At 36.3% G+C, this 15,511-nt stretch overlaps 1 pseudogene; it reads left to right on the forward strand.

The window, feature by feature from the left end:
• LOC132843199 (splicing factor Cactin-like) overlaps positions 1 to 15,466 on the forward strand; it is a 63,782-nt pseudogene extending 48,316 nt beyond the window's left edge.
• Positions 15,467 to 15,511: the final 45 nt, after the last annotated feature.

Here is a 15,511-nt window from a genome sequence, read left to right on the forward strand (position 1 = left end):
TCTTTTCCAAAACGCTATGAATCCATTTTAATAGTTTTTATGAAAATGACTTTTTTTTACCTAGACCCACACATTTTGTTTATATTCAATTTATCCTGTTAAAATGGTCTGTTGGCTCAGTCTGAACATGTTAAACAGTGATTGTTAAATGAAACAACAATTTTGTTGAATATAAATTCAAAGTTTCTTTTTATTTTATAACGCTATAAATCCATCCTTTATTTTAAAAATGTTTTTTTTTTTTTTTTCTTTTTTTTTTTATAAAAAGAGACATAAACCAACAAGAGAACATGCAACATATGACATCAGGGAAATAAATAACTTCCAAATAAAATAAATAGTAAAATAAAATTATTATTATATTTTTTTTTATTATTCTTTATTTTTTTTTTGGTCTTTGCTGATGCCTGTGAAAGTAATTTTTTAGATTGTCATATACATTGATTGAAGCCAGTATGAAATAAGGCAAGTTTATTTGTATAGCACATTCCATACACAGGGGTCAGGAACCTTTTTGCATTAGTAGGCTAGTATTATTATCAGTACTTTCCACACTGCAAAAAAAATGATGTCTTAGTATTTTTGTCTTGTTTTCTAATATAAATATCTAAAAAATTTTAAATTGAGATACATTTACTTGGTAAGCAAGTTTTTTTTTACTTAAAACAAGTCAAAATATCTGCCAGTGCAGTAAGAAAAATAAACTTAAATTAAGTTTGTTGAATTAAGTTGAAACTTAAAAACTTGAAATTAAGCTTATTTTTCTTAGTGCACTGGCAGATATTTTGACTTGTATTAAGTAAAAATAACTCTTGATTTTCATAATTTATTTATGCGCACAAACAAACATCTCTCGCCTCAGACCGCCGCCATGTTGGATTGCGTCGAATGCTCACCGAATTCTGATTGGTCGAGAGGACATATAGCGTTTAGGCAAAAAACAGGTTTGGCGCTTATCGCGGTTTGGAAAGGAACTGCATCTTGCAGTACATTTTAAACAAGGAAATATAGCGTTTTGGCATGAAACATTGATGGAGCAGTATATAGGTTCACAACACAGCAAAATGACATGACAAACTCTTTTTTTTTTTATTTTGGCGTTTATCGCGTTTTGGAAAAGAGCTCTTCATATGTTGGTAAATGTTGAACTCACAGCTCCCGGACGAGGGTCAGGCACAGGTCCGTAGTATGTCGCCCATTTTTCAAAAAAAAAATGTCTGTATCGCGTTTTGAATCGGCCTTTAGAGAACACATCCCTGATGTCCTGTGTCCTGTAAGCGCACACTGCTGAGTACTCTGGCATTTCACTGTCAAATGAAACAAGTGTCATAGGTCGGTGGTTAATAAAACTATGTCTAAGAAAGCTAAATGTAAACCGCGTGTTATAATTAAGAGGATTTTTAAGTCATTTTGTGAATAAGCTTTTTTAATTGATCTTAATCTCTGTAATTGGACCAGGGTAAATTTGATCCCGGAGCCCGAGATAGCATTGCAATATTTTAATTCACTTCTATTGGAGATTATAAACAAACATGCTCCTCTTAGGAAGTACAAGATTAAAGGGCATGATAATCCATGGTTCTCTGAACAATTGTCTGATTTAATTCATGAGCGTGATCTTGCGTGAGCAAAGGTTAAGAAATCTAAAAGCAGCTCAGATTGGCAATATTTTAGGCATATGAGAAACAAATGTGTCTCTCAGATACATAGAGCTAAATCAGATTATTATGTAAATGAATTATGTGATAGTGCAGCTAACCCCTCTAATTTTTGGAAAGTTATAAAATCACTGTCTTCAGACTCTAGGAAAAAAAAAGCTTATTATATAAGCTAATACGGTGTTGCCAAATGCATTGAACGTGAATGATAATACTATTACAGACAAAAAAACTATGCTAGATTCCTTGAACGAGCATTTTATATCTTCTGGGTTGTTGTTTGAGCATGCAACAAAACAACAGAGGACATAAGAGGATTACTCTATGTCTGGTGAAAATGTACCTTTCAATTTTGATCTTGTCCCTATAGCATTGCAGGAGGTATATGATGCTCTGGTAAGGTTAAATGTTAGGAAATCCTCTGGTCCTGATGGTTTGGATCCGTATTTCTTAAAAATTGCTGCTAAACATATTGCGGAACCTTTGACACGTATTTTCAACCTGACTATTGAAACTGGAATAATACCTAGTGTATGGAAGTCTGCATATGTCACTCCTTTATTTAAGGGTGGTGACCGAACAAATCAATATAATTATAGGCCAATATCTAAGCTACCGATTTTAGCTAAGGTTATATAAGGGCTTATAAGTGATCAGTTGAAAGTTTATTTAGAAACAAAAAACATTTTAAATGATTTGCAGGCTGGTTTTCGTAAAAAAAAAAAACATAGCACTGTCACTGCTACTATGAAAGTGTTAAATGACTTAATACGTGCTATTGATTCTGAAGAATATTGTGCTGTGCTATTTTTGGATCTGTCAAAAGCATTTGACACAGTCGACCACTCTATCTTATCTCAGAGATTGGTGGATATTGGAATGTCTTTAAAAGCAGTCAAATGGTTTGGTGGCTATTTGAGTTGCCGAACACAAAGTGTTCAGATGGATGCTGTGTCCTCAAATTCATTATTTATACAAAATGGTGTCCCATTTTATTTACTATTTATATAAATGATTTGTGTCAGAATGTAACAACAGCAAAGTATAATTTTTTATGCAGATGACACCATTTTGTACTCTTCTGCCTCTTCTTTAACAAGGGCCTTAGAGGACCTGCAATCAGCTTTTAACATTATTCAGAAGAATTAAAAAAAAATTGAAACTGTCAGGACTCTGCCTGGACTTTGGCCATGTGCCTTTTGTTTATGTTTCATGTTCACGTGTCTGCCCCGCCCTTGTCTTTTCCGCCCCGCCTCTGCACACCTGTCCCTCATGTTTATTGATTATTTGTATTATTTAGTTGAGCCACGTTGCATTGTGCAGTGCGGAATCCTCTTGTCTGTTGTCATTTGCTGTTGTCTTTGTCTGCTGTGTTCGTTGTGCTGTTTTTGTGTATTTTCGTTATTAAATCCCTGTTTTTGTTAAGCTGTCCTGCATTTGGGTCCGTTTTTATCCCGTGCCCGTGACAGAAACTGGTATTAAATGCTGACAAAACTAAAATAATGTGCTTCTCTAAATCAAGGAACACGGACAATGCTTGTCAGATTGTTACTCTAGATGAGAGAATAATTGAATGAGTAGCAGTCTACAAATATCTTGGTTTCTTCTTAGAAGAAAGTTTGTCTTTTAAGCAGCATATAGAATGTCTAGCAAAAAACATAAAGTTGGGAAATAAAGAAATAGAAATAAAGGCTGTTTTTCTTTTAGTGCGAGAAAAACACTTATACAAGTAACATTTTTGTCAATGTTCGATTATGGTGATATTTTATATATGCATGCCAATCAATCATCTCTGAAAATGCTGGACTCAGTATACCATGCAGCACTAAGATTTGTAGCGAATTCCAGCTTTCGTACTCATCACTGTAAGTTGTTTGAGAGTGTTGGTTGGCCTTCTTTGCATAATCGCAGGTGGGAGCATTGGTATATTTTTCTTTATAAGGCCATACTGTGTAAATTGCTTTCTTATTTATGTTCTCTCCTGATTCCTAAAGTCAATGCTGGGAAATGTATTCTTAGACTAAATGGTCAAATCATGTACAGTATGACATTCCCCGAACGGGAACTGTTTTCGGTGAAAGTGCCTTTAAATATTTTGCTCCATCATCCTGGTATAAACTGCAGAAACATCATAAATTAGACTATTTACCAACATTGATGCAGTTTGAAAATTAGGATAAAGGATTACTTGAGTACTATATGAACATGTGTTACTACTGAGTGCTGCTGGTGATTATGTGGAGATTATGTTTAATTTTATTTTTTTTTTCTGTTATATCTTGTCTGTTTTTGCTGTATATTTTAAATATGAAACTTTTTGTACTGCTGTCTTGGCCAGGACTCCCTTGAAAAAGAGATTCTGAATCTCAATGGGATTTTTTCCTGGTTAAATAAAGGTTAAATAAAAAAAAATGTCTAATTAATGTTTGAATTTGAAACATTTATGAATATTTTCAAATTTTTTTGTTCGTTTTTAACTGGATGTCACAGCCTTAACATATGCAAATAGGAAGAAAAAACAGGAAGAAACATATATTCTTTTTAAGCATTTTCTTTGATTTACAGGTTTTGACTCCCTTAGCTAATTTTTGAGTACACCTTATTGCAGCATGTAACCTAAATGTATTAATTTCATATCAGAATAAAAATATTTCACACAACAATAAAGTAGTTTTTTCAGAGGCAATTGTATGCATGATTGAATTTGCCTGAGGTTTTCATATGTGTGTAGTGTAAAATAATAATTCTCATGTTATAATAATGCATATTATGAAGATACTGGTGTATGAAATATAGACAAGGTGGTGCAGCATTGCTACCTCATACTGCCTGTATTGTTGGTCTGGTATTCAAACTCAATCCTGATAATGTTCAAAATCACAACTTGTCTTCTTCACTGCAGTTATTTAAACATATTCTGCATTTTTGAACTGAACATTACTCACCCCTGAGGAGTGAAGACACCGTAGAACATACAGGTTTTCCCCGGTGGCGGGCAGAAGAAAGGGAAAACATCCTGTATGACACAGAAAACTTTAAACAGAAATGCTGTGCACCAAGCGCAAACTAATATCTATTCAAAAAAAAATACTACAAAAAAAAACAACAACAACAAAAAAAAACAACAAAGACAACTCACTTAAAAACCCGAGGAACTGGGGTTTTTCCGGGGGGTGTGGGTGTTCAATGGCCAAGCGTGTGCGTGTGCGCATGTGCGTGTGTGTGTGTGTGTGTCTGTGTGCGTGTGTGTGTATGTGTGTATGTGTGTGTGTGCGTGTGTGTGTGTGTGCGTGTGTGTGTGTGTGTGTGTGTGTGTGTGTGTGTGTGTGTGTGTGTGTGTTTTCATGCACCCTCCATGGTTACTGAAGATGTATCCCATTTAAATTATCACATCAACAAGGTCACATTCCAATTTAATTTCTTATCAAACACATGAGCACATACAATGTTAACAGTTGGAACAAGGGCCTCTTGTTCTTTCTCCCTAGTCTGATACACAGAATAATGGGAAAAAAATATAGGGAAGTTGTGGCCTAATGGTTAGAGTTTGGCTCCTAACCCTAAGGTTGTGGGTTCGAATCTCAGGCCGGCCACGACTGAGGTGCCCTTGAGCAAGGCACCGAGCCCCCCTCAACTGCTCCCCGGGCGCCGCAACATAAATAGCTGCCCACTGCTCCGGGTGTGTGTTCACGGTGTGTGTGTGTTCACTGCTGTGTGTGTGCACTTTGGATGGGTTAAATGCAGAGAACGAATTCTGAGTATGGGTCACCATACTTAACCGTATGTCACTTCACTTCACTTCACTTCACTTCACTTCACTTCACTTCACTTCACTTCACACTTATATAATATTATACATTTAATATTTCCACTACACAGCATCGAGTTTCCAGCAAAGTAGCAAATTTATCACATGCATTATGTCATTAAATGCCATTTCCATTAGTTTATTTTTTCGTTTGCAAATGTACGAGTCACAACGCATAACAACACAGGGCATGTGCACCTCATGCAGTGAAGTTTAAAAATATTTGAGAACTTTTTGAACATAACAGAATTTCTGCATTAATTAACAGCAGCTACATGGAAAACAACTGTTGATGATTTTATCAGTTGTACAAACGTGCAAGTTTAATATGTTATCATGTCTGTAGTAAACGTTATAGTAGAAGCCATAGTGACCTTTATGGAAAATGCTCCACATTATTAAATACTACTACCAACAATAATAAACAGATTTAAACTTGTAAAGTAAACTTACAAAGTAGAATTGGTAATTGTGCTTTGTTTAAGATATGTATTTAATATTTAGGAATATTAAAATTTCCCAGTGTTAGCAATTTTCTTTTTAATGATCAGATGTAAAGCTGTTGCTTTGTTGTTGTCTACAACAAGATGCATTTGTTCCCACTTAGTAACAGGAAGGTGAAGGAATGATAGTTATAAGGTAAGTGCTAAGTTTGACTTGTTTCAGTTATTCCAACAAACTATTAACAGATAAAACGTATGACATTTCATTCTTAAACAAGGAAAATTTGCTAAAAAGTAGTTAATAGATGTGGAATTCGGGTAATACAGCATGTACTGTCATTTAAAAAATAACAATCTTGAAGTAACTAATTTTGTTTGACATCCGTTCAGATAAAAATCTATATCTAAATGATCTGTTTCATAATAATGGGCCACATTATCCTTCCCTGTCTTGGTTTAAGTTGTTACTAATAATGGGCCACATTATCCTTCCCTGTCTTGGTTTAAGTTGTTACTATAGAAACAATAAGGTATTAGATCAGTACAGCTGGCACTAGTGTAATGAAGGAGCTGTTCTTAAAGAAAATAAATTAACAGCATTTGACCAATCAGAATCAAGCATTCTGTCATAAGCAAATAGAACTGTCAATTCTGTGAAATAATCCTGTTGCCATTTTAAAAGTGTCCATGATGTGTGTTTGCTCTGTAGGCTCTTGAGTTGAAGGGAATTGGGCACTTGCATGAAAAGGAGCTGAAGGAAAGAAACAAGCTTATCCAGCAGGAGAATCACAGGGAGCTGCAGAAGGTAAATGCCAGAAAGGTCCTTGTGTTTGTAAGCATTAAAAAAAAGACTGAATATATTAACGAGGTGGGGAAGGGAACATGTTTTAGGTGAAGTAGTTACGTCTGGCGCGAGAATGGCATAACTATATATATATATATATATATATATATATATATATATATATATATATATACAGGGCTGTCAAGTGTCATGCATTGAGAGTGACAGTCACGCATTTGGGTCATTTGTCACGCTCTCCCGCCACACATCGTATTTCTCACGCAGAAAAACTTTTTGACTATTTATCATATATTTAATATGCCGCATTTTTATATATTCTCTTTTAAATCTATGCTTTTTTAACCACATTTCTTTTACAGTTTTTTTCAATCGCTAACAAGCGCTTACCTATACTTAAGATAATTTTTTTAGACTCTTAACACAGACTTACACCTACAAAACACAATTGGCCAAATTGATAATTTTCCTCTCAAAAACACATTTTGTTAAATATATACTAACTCTTCATTTCAAAACAGAACACATCTTTCTCTGCACACACTAACTTTACCTAAACACTGGAAATCTGACTCAAAATGAAATTATTCTGTCAAAGAATAACACTTGTTTTCACTTCACAAGGTATATGCAGTCAATCAAAGTACACCAGGTTTCAAAATACTGGCTATTGTTGACATTAGAAAAACTGCATAGACTTTTATGTTTCAGGTAACATGCAATCCACCTTTTATACAAAATTTCTTAGTTGGGAACTGTATGTCCACATGTACAGAAATGTTCATATTCAAAGGCATTCCAGTAAAAAGCAAATCAGTTATTTTTTTCTTTACTGTTTACTAAAGGAGGTACAGTAGAAACACAATATAATAGAACAGAAAAAGTTGTACAGTATTGCTTACAGTGAACAAAATATCATATATAAGAGCATTCTGAAAAACAAAAAACAAAACAAAAAACAAAACAGCAAACAGCCCAGATAAGAAGGGGGGGACTAAAAATAGCACAAAATTAATGTATCTAATCCCTGCAATCTTCAGGGTTAGGCCACATGTTTTCGTCAATATCACATCTGATACAATATCATCCAAGGTGATGCACCTGGGATAAAACCGCTTGGTATTTCGGATCCACCCTTGGCAATCTTGAACTGTGATGTCCCTGCAGCCAGCATCCATGGCTTCAAGGAGGGACATCTGGTCATGTGGCTGATGGTCATAAACCTTCCACCTCCATGCAGAAAAGAATTCCTCTATGGGGTTGAGGAAAGGTGAATAGGGTGGAAGAAAGAGACTTACAGTACCAGTCGTGGGTGGACTTCAAACCATGCTGTTATTGCTTGCGAATGATGGAAAGCAACATTGTCCCAGGTAATTACAAAGGTCCTCATGTTTTCACCCTCCTGATCCTGCTCTGGTACCAGGCGCTGGTGGAGATCATTGAGAACGGCAAGGAGGCGCTCGGTATTATAGGGTCCAACCTGACATCTGTGAAGGAGTAATCCTGCATTTGCCATTGCTGCACACATGGTAATGTTTGCCCCTCTCTGTCCTGGCACATCAACTGTGGCCCTTTTTCCAATTATATTTCGTCCACGTCGATGCCTTTTGGATAGATTGAATCCTGCCTCATCTATGTAAATGAATTCATGAGGGGCCTGGTTGGCCTTCAATTCCATAACTCTCTGAAACAAAGTTTATGTATATCATGTCATTACTGCATACCATACTGTACTGTAACCTATTACTGTGTAGGTTACCTACTTGCAAAGTGCAAAGCTTATAGAACTGGACATTGAATTGAATATACACTATACCTGGACATATTGTCGTCGTAGCTCCTTGACTCTCTCACTGTTCCTCTCAAAGGGAACAGTGTAGAGCTGCTTCATCCGCACTCTGTGTTTGGACAATGTCCGTGTAATGGTTGTGAGGCTGATGCTTTCTATGTTGCCAATTATCTCATGGTCCTCCACAATTCTAGTTTTAATTTCATGCAGTTTTATTGCATTATTTGCAACAACCATTTCTACAATGGCAAGCTCTTGATCATTATTGAGGAGCTTTCCTCTTCCCCCAAAGGGTGGAAGACGTTGCATTCTTTAGAGGGGAAAAAAAATCAACATATGCATTACTGTATGACCTTATTGACATGTCAAGTGAGAATAGAAACAATCCATGTAAAATGCAATACTTACCTGTTGGTTTGTTGAAAGATGCGAATAATGGAGGCAACCATTGACCGCCTAAAATTGGGTTGCACTCTTTCACCAGCCTCTCTTAGTGAGAGACCGTGGTTGTACATGGTCTCAATGATAGTGACACGAATTTCATCACTGACTACTGTTCTTGCAGCCCTTGGAATGCCACCACCACACATTCTTACACCTCTACCTTGCCCTCTCCTTGGGCCTGCTCCTCTTCCTGCACCTTTACCTCTCACTGCACCTGCACCTCCTACTGCACCTCTCACTGCACCTATCACTGCACCTGCACCTCTCACTGCACCTCTCACTTTCCTTACCCTATATTTTGACAGTTTTATGACCCCAATAAAACAATAAAACCATAAACCATAATCGATAAAATCATAAAATCATAAATAAAAAGGTTTATAACTGTAATTATATAATGTTTACTGATAGGAATAGGTCAAAGGTCAGACCTTTGATCTGACAGATGTATGTCATGATTTTATTATGTTAGGTTTAGGTTAAAAGTTCATAATAATAAAGTTAATGGTTGTATTGCTTGATCAATATATATTGATATATTGATTTATTTTTGTTGACTCCAAGTATTTAAAGGCCCCCCTTTCCCTCCCACCACCCCCTCTTTCATATTGGTTAGCCCCAATATATCTGCTTCAAGTAGATAGGTGACAAGTTATTAAAAACATGTTTTTTATATGTTTTAGATAGAAGACCAGTATTTTTTTAAAAAGGGTGGGTTTTATGACCTCAGATGAAACAGTATTGTAAAACAAGGCCATGTGTTTGTTCCAATGAGATAGGAGAATTTTTTTAAGGCGGTTTAGTGACCTCAGAGGAAACAATATTGTAAAAAAGGCCATGTGTTTGTACCAATGAGATAGGTGATTTTTTCTCTTTTTTTCTTTATGTATTCAATAAAGACATAGAAGTCAGAATTGTTTTTATTAGTATAGGCCTGTGTTTATATTATGACTGGGATGGAGATCAGTCCACATTTAATATGTGATTAAAGCAAAAATCTGCAAATGTTGAGTTCCATCCTATGCCATTGAGTAATGCTGCTCGGAGACCAGTAAGTACTGAGCTGAACGTGCGCAAGCGCACTTGGTAATAAAGCTGCTTCTGATCCTGAGTCAGTAGGACATACTGTATTGTTAGTTACTTACGCTGGGTCCAAATATAATGGGGCTGTCAACTGACTTTGTCTTAAAAAAAATTAAAAAAAAAACAACTAAAAATAATTGAATACATAGTTTGAGTACAAATGTTTGTACCCAATATTTCTCATTAGTTTCTGTGTGAAAAAGTAGAAAAAGAAAATGGAATGTGACCTTGTTGATGTGATAATTTAAATGAGATACATCTTCAGTATCCACGGAGGGTGGATGAAAACACACACACATACACATAGGAGATTTTCTTTTTAAAGGGGGGTTTAATGACCTCAGATGATACAGTATTGTAAAAAAGGCCATGTGTTTGTACCAATGAGATAGGGGATTTTTTTCTTTTTTTTTTTTAAAGGGGGGTTTATGACCTCAAATGAAACAGTATTTTTAAAAAAAAAAAAAGGCCATGTGTGTTTGTTCCAAGGTGATAGGAGACAAGTAATTAAAACTCATGTTTGATCCGGGGTGATAGGGTTACCCCCTCCCCCCCTGAGCAAACACGTGCAAATTTCTTTGCGTAATTCTCAGGAATCCTTGAATTGGTGTGTTTTGTTGAATAAAGAATTGTTAAGACATTTTTACATTAGACATGGCACATGGCACACGTTCAAATAATTCTCCCACTTCAGAAGCTAAAAAATTAGAATTGAAAATAATCCTACAAAATAGATTGAGTAGTGTCAACTTATTTTTATAAAACAATTCAACTATCTTAAGTATTTTGAGTTTCTAGTTCTTTTTTTCACTTTTGATTTTATTAAACTAAATTATAAATTATTTTTGATTAACTTAGCAGTATGTGTTGTAATAACTACTAAATAACTATTAGCAGTATGTGTTAAGTAAGTGACCCTTAAGGGTATAATTTCATTGTATTTATTTCTGTTGTTTCAACATTAGAATTTCAAAAGTTTTTGAAAAATTGAGGTAAAATGAGCTGCAAGCAAACTATTATACAACTCTCCAAATGTATAATGATAAAATATTTAAAATGAAAAAATCAAATAAACATTTTAAATTAATCAGGATTATTGGTGACACAGTAAGTGTTCAATGTGTTTTTTACAATCTATTATAAGTATGTCTTTTTATGTAGTGAATTTCCATAGTCAACAGTTACACCCGTTTAATCTAAACAAAACTTTATAAACACTGTTCATCCGTGTATTCACAGTTCATAGTTGTGTCTAAAGGAATAATTAAACAATGATAATGAACAACCCATGTGGTAATGATGTCACTATGCAAAGTGAAGTGCACGCTACAAAAGCGATAGATTATTTTTCAAGACATTTGTTCATCTCAAACCTCCGTAAATGAGCTTGTAATGCACACCAATGCTACATGTGACTTTTAAAAACAACAAAAGCAATCTTTACCAGTATAAAAGCTATATTAACTGCTATGGACAAAAACTAAATAAAATGGAAAAGATTTTTCTAATGTGTTGTCGTGCTTGGTGCCCATTGATACACAGTTATAGGAGAGTGAGAAAGCAAGTGCGATTGCAGGAATGTATGTAGGAAAGCAACTATACAATTTAGGATGCTTTAAAACTAAGTTGGCAAAGTGATGTAGAACTATATTGTGGTCAAGTTCTGACAGAATGATATTTGCACATCTGAGAACATCTGTTCAGAATCTAAAGTATAAAACAGTGCTCCAGTATAAGTCCAGAACTACTACCATATTCCTACTCGATATTGAACCACTAACACTACACCAATGATGTAGTACCCGCCTTATACTGTTATAACATAAAACATTAATATACAATTATCTATCTCTACACATGGTGTGAAACAAACACATTACTATGAAAACAGTATTAGTTGTATTCCATTTTCATGATTTTATAACTTTATAGTAATTAACTTTGTGTTAAGCATAAAGAATTCTAAGAACCTATAAAGAACCTACCCCTCATTAGAAAGGTGATGCAGACCACATTTGCCCTGTGACGACAGACCATTGTGAAACAGTGAAAGAGCTAATGGAACTCTGGCCTGCTCTTAAAATGGAGTCTGAGGTAATGTGTAGTAACACTTTTTCTGTTATTCGTTTGCTGATAACATACACCACATTCGGTGTAGTTGGGTTCTTTACTTTATATACTGTAGGGCTCTTTTTTGCTCAATGGGATGGAAGTAGATTTACCAAATTCATCTATAAATATGGTTTTGTTTTATGTCATGTCTTTTTAAAAACATAAGTGTATGCAGAGTTCCAACTGATTACAAACCAGAACCTGCCCAACACATTCTACTCAGTGCTTGACCGACATCTTTCTCGATTGATGACCTTGTGCAGACAGAAGGCATCCAGAACTGGAAAGACAGCAGATTATTTGGTTAAAATCTTAAAAATCCAAGATGAACAGGTTCAAACTGTTCAAATACATGTTATACATTTATTGGTAGAATTTTGTATTGGAAGAGGAAAGTTTCTAATGAGCCCAAACACTACAATTTGTCTCTGGATTTTGTTTGATTCCATTAAAGATGCTTTAAAGTTATTTTTGTATATATGTTTGGAATCTATCTTAGTATCTTAGTAATATGTGATAAAACAATCAACTGAAAACACAAATCTAAGAGTCAGAATGGAATTCCCCTGGATGGCCGCGTTTGCGCGTGTTTGCTTAGGGGGCGTGTGCGCGTTTGCGCGTGTGCGCGCGTTTGCTCATGGGGCGTGTGCGAGTTTTTGCTCAGGCGGGCGTGTGCGCGTTTGTGTGTGTTCGCTATGCCTGCTTTTGCTCATGCGCGTTTGCTCAGGGGGCGTGTGCGCGTTTTTGTTCATGTGTGTTTATCTCAGGGGGACGTATGCGCGTTTGCGCGTGTTTGCTCAGGGGGCGTGAGCGCGTTTTTGCTCATGCGCGTTTGCGCGTGTGCTCGTGTTTTGTCAGGGGGCGTGTGCGCGTTTTTGCTCATGCGCGTTTGCTCAGGGGGGCCTGTGCGCGTTTTTGCTCATGGGCGTTTGCTCAGGGGGGCGTGTGCGCGTGTTTGTTCAGGGGGACGTCTGCGCGTTTGCGCGTGTGCGCGCGTTTGCTCACGGGTGTGTGCCCTTGTGTGACGTTATCGGTAGCCCCCCCCCCCCCCCCCCCCATTGGCTAACGATCAGTCTGAGAGACGCTCCTAACTATTTCCTAACTATGCGGGGTGGCATACAGAGAATTTTGTGAGAAATACCAACTGCAGTGCTCTGTTAATGTTTACAATAGAATGATTAGAGCTATTCCAATTGTTGTAAGATTAATGGATAGAGAAGACATTTTGTTCTCCAAGGTCTCCCCAGAATAGAGGCAGCTCTCCTTAGAAGGTTGTGACATTAGAAAATTTTACATGCTTATTATCCAAACCCTATTAAACGGGACTACATGCTTAAGGATTTTGTTAACTCTGAAATTAAAAAAATAAGAAAAAAAATATTTGTCTTTCCCCCTCCCTCCTAAAGCTAAAGAGGTGAATTTCAAAATTTTAAATGAGATTTAGTCCACAAACGAATTTTTAAGATTTAAATTTAATCTTGATGTGAATAACTGTGTTTTTTGTGAAACAAATACAGCATGTGTTCTTCTTTTGTGATATGGTGCAACTTTTTTGGAGAGATATGCAAAACTGGTTACAGTCTAGGGAGGTTGAAATTGTAATTGGTTGTAATTTCTTGTTATGTCTTGGGAAGTTTTTCATTCATAAGTGCAGATGGTTTAAATCTAGACCTAACTTTAACCAGTGGATGAATGAGTTTAAACTCTTGTGCGAATCCTTAAAATTAGTTTACACACAAAAGCCCTCAAATTGATTTCTCTGTTAGACAGAAATAAACTAATTTGAAATAAAGCCCTTTTTGATTTATTTTGATACATATATATTTATTTACTAATTAGTATTATTTTTATTTATTTATTTATTTTATTTTTATTCATTTTATTTATTTTTGTCAGTTTGTTTTATTGTGATCTCTGTTTGTTATTGGCTATGCTCAACCTATGGCTGATTATTGTAATGTTACTTTGTGATTTGATTATGTACCTTGTTTGTTTGTTTGCTTATGATTGGTTACAATATAAAAAATTAAAAAAATAAATAAAAAGACTGCAGAGTGGCATAATCATGATTTGATTACCACCCAGTCTGAGGGGAGGGGGTAACCCTATCACCCCGGATCAAACATGAGTTTTAATTACTTATCTCCTATCACCTTGGAACAAACACACATGGCCTTTCTTTTACAATACTGTTTCATCTGAGGTCATAAAAAAGGTGAATCAAACACATGGTTTTAATTACTTGTCACCTATCTACTTGAAGCAGACACATTGGGGCTAGCCAATATGAAATAGGGGGTGGTGGAAGGGAAAGGGGGGTCTTTAACTACTTGGAGTCAACACAAATAAATCCTATCGGTAAGCAATATATCAATACAATCATTAAATTTATTATTATGAACTTTTAACCTAAACCTAACATAATAAAATCATGACATACATCTGTCAGATAAAAGGTCTGACCTTTGACCTATTCCTATCAGTAAACATTATATAATTACAGTCATAAACTTTATTTATGATTTTATCATTTTATCGATTATGGTTTATGATTTTATTGTTTTACTGGGGTCATAAAACTGTCAAAATATAGGGTAAGGAAAGCCGCCCTTTATACCTGTCTGCCGATGCAGGCAGAGGAAAGTAAAGACAAAGAGGAAGAAAGTGGAGATGAGAGGCAGGGCCGAGCTCCAGAGCCTCTGCAGAGAAGGGGGGAGGTGAGGAGGAGATGCAGAAGAGGGTGAGGAGGGAGATAAAAGTGGAGCAGCGGAGTCTGTGCTGACGGACGAGGATCTGATGGAGGCAGAACCAGGCTGAGTACGACTTGGGTTGTTACAGTCCCGTGCTCCTGCAGCCCGCCGAGCTCTCGCTCGACACACGTCGTTGATGCAGAAGACGACCTCCAGCACCTCCAGCTCGCTCGCAGACATCTGCAGGTCACAGTTGTGTTCATGGGAAATGAAAGTTAACATGGAAATATGAAGTAGTCAGCTGTTTGTCATGTCACATTCTCTGTTGTCACCTCATTGCTGTAGTTGTCATTGCCTCCAAAGTCACCCCCAAAATTGTCCAGGGTTACTAGTTAAACATCTTCTACCCGGACCTGATCGACAAATGTTCCATGCCTCAGTACTTCCTTGAGCCGAGTCTGGACAACAAGGACATTAGCATTATGCGTTTTCACGCCGGGCCGCCCTACGAGGACATTGTGTTTAAGATGGTCATCCATGAATGGGAGTGCTCGCATCGACACGGCTTCTGCTGCCAGTTCTCCAACAGCATTTTCAGCTGTGGTTTCATTTCAAGCGCTATTGCTACAGGAGATGAGAAGCTGATGCTCAAGTCATCTTGTACAAACAGTTATCTTGTACT

Source organism: Tachysurus vachellii, chromosome 1 (assembly GCF_030014155.1).
Source record: "Tachysurus vachellii isolate PV-2020 chromosome 1, HZAU_Pvac_v1, whole genome shotgun sequence".
Lineage (NCBI taxonomy): Eukaryota > Metazoa > Chordata > Actinopteri > Siluriformes > Bagridae > Tachysurus > Tachysurus vachellii.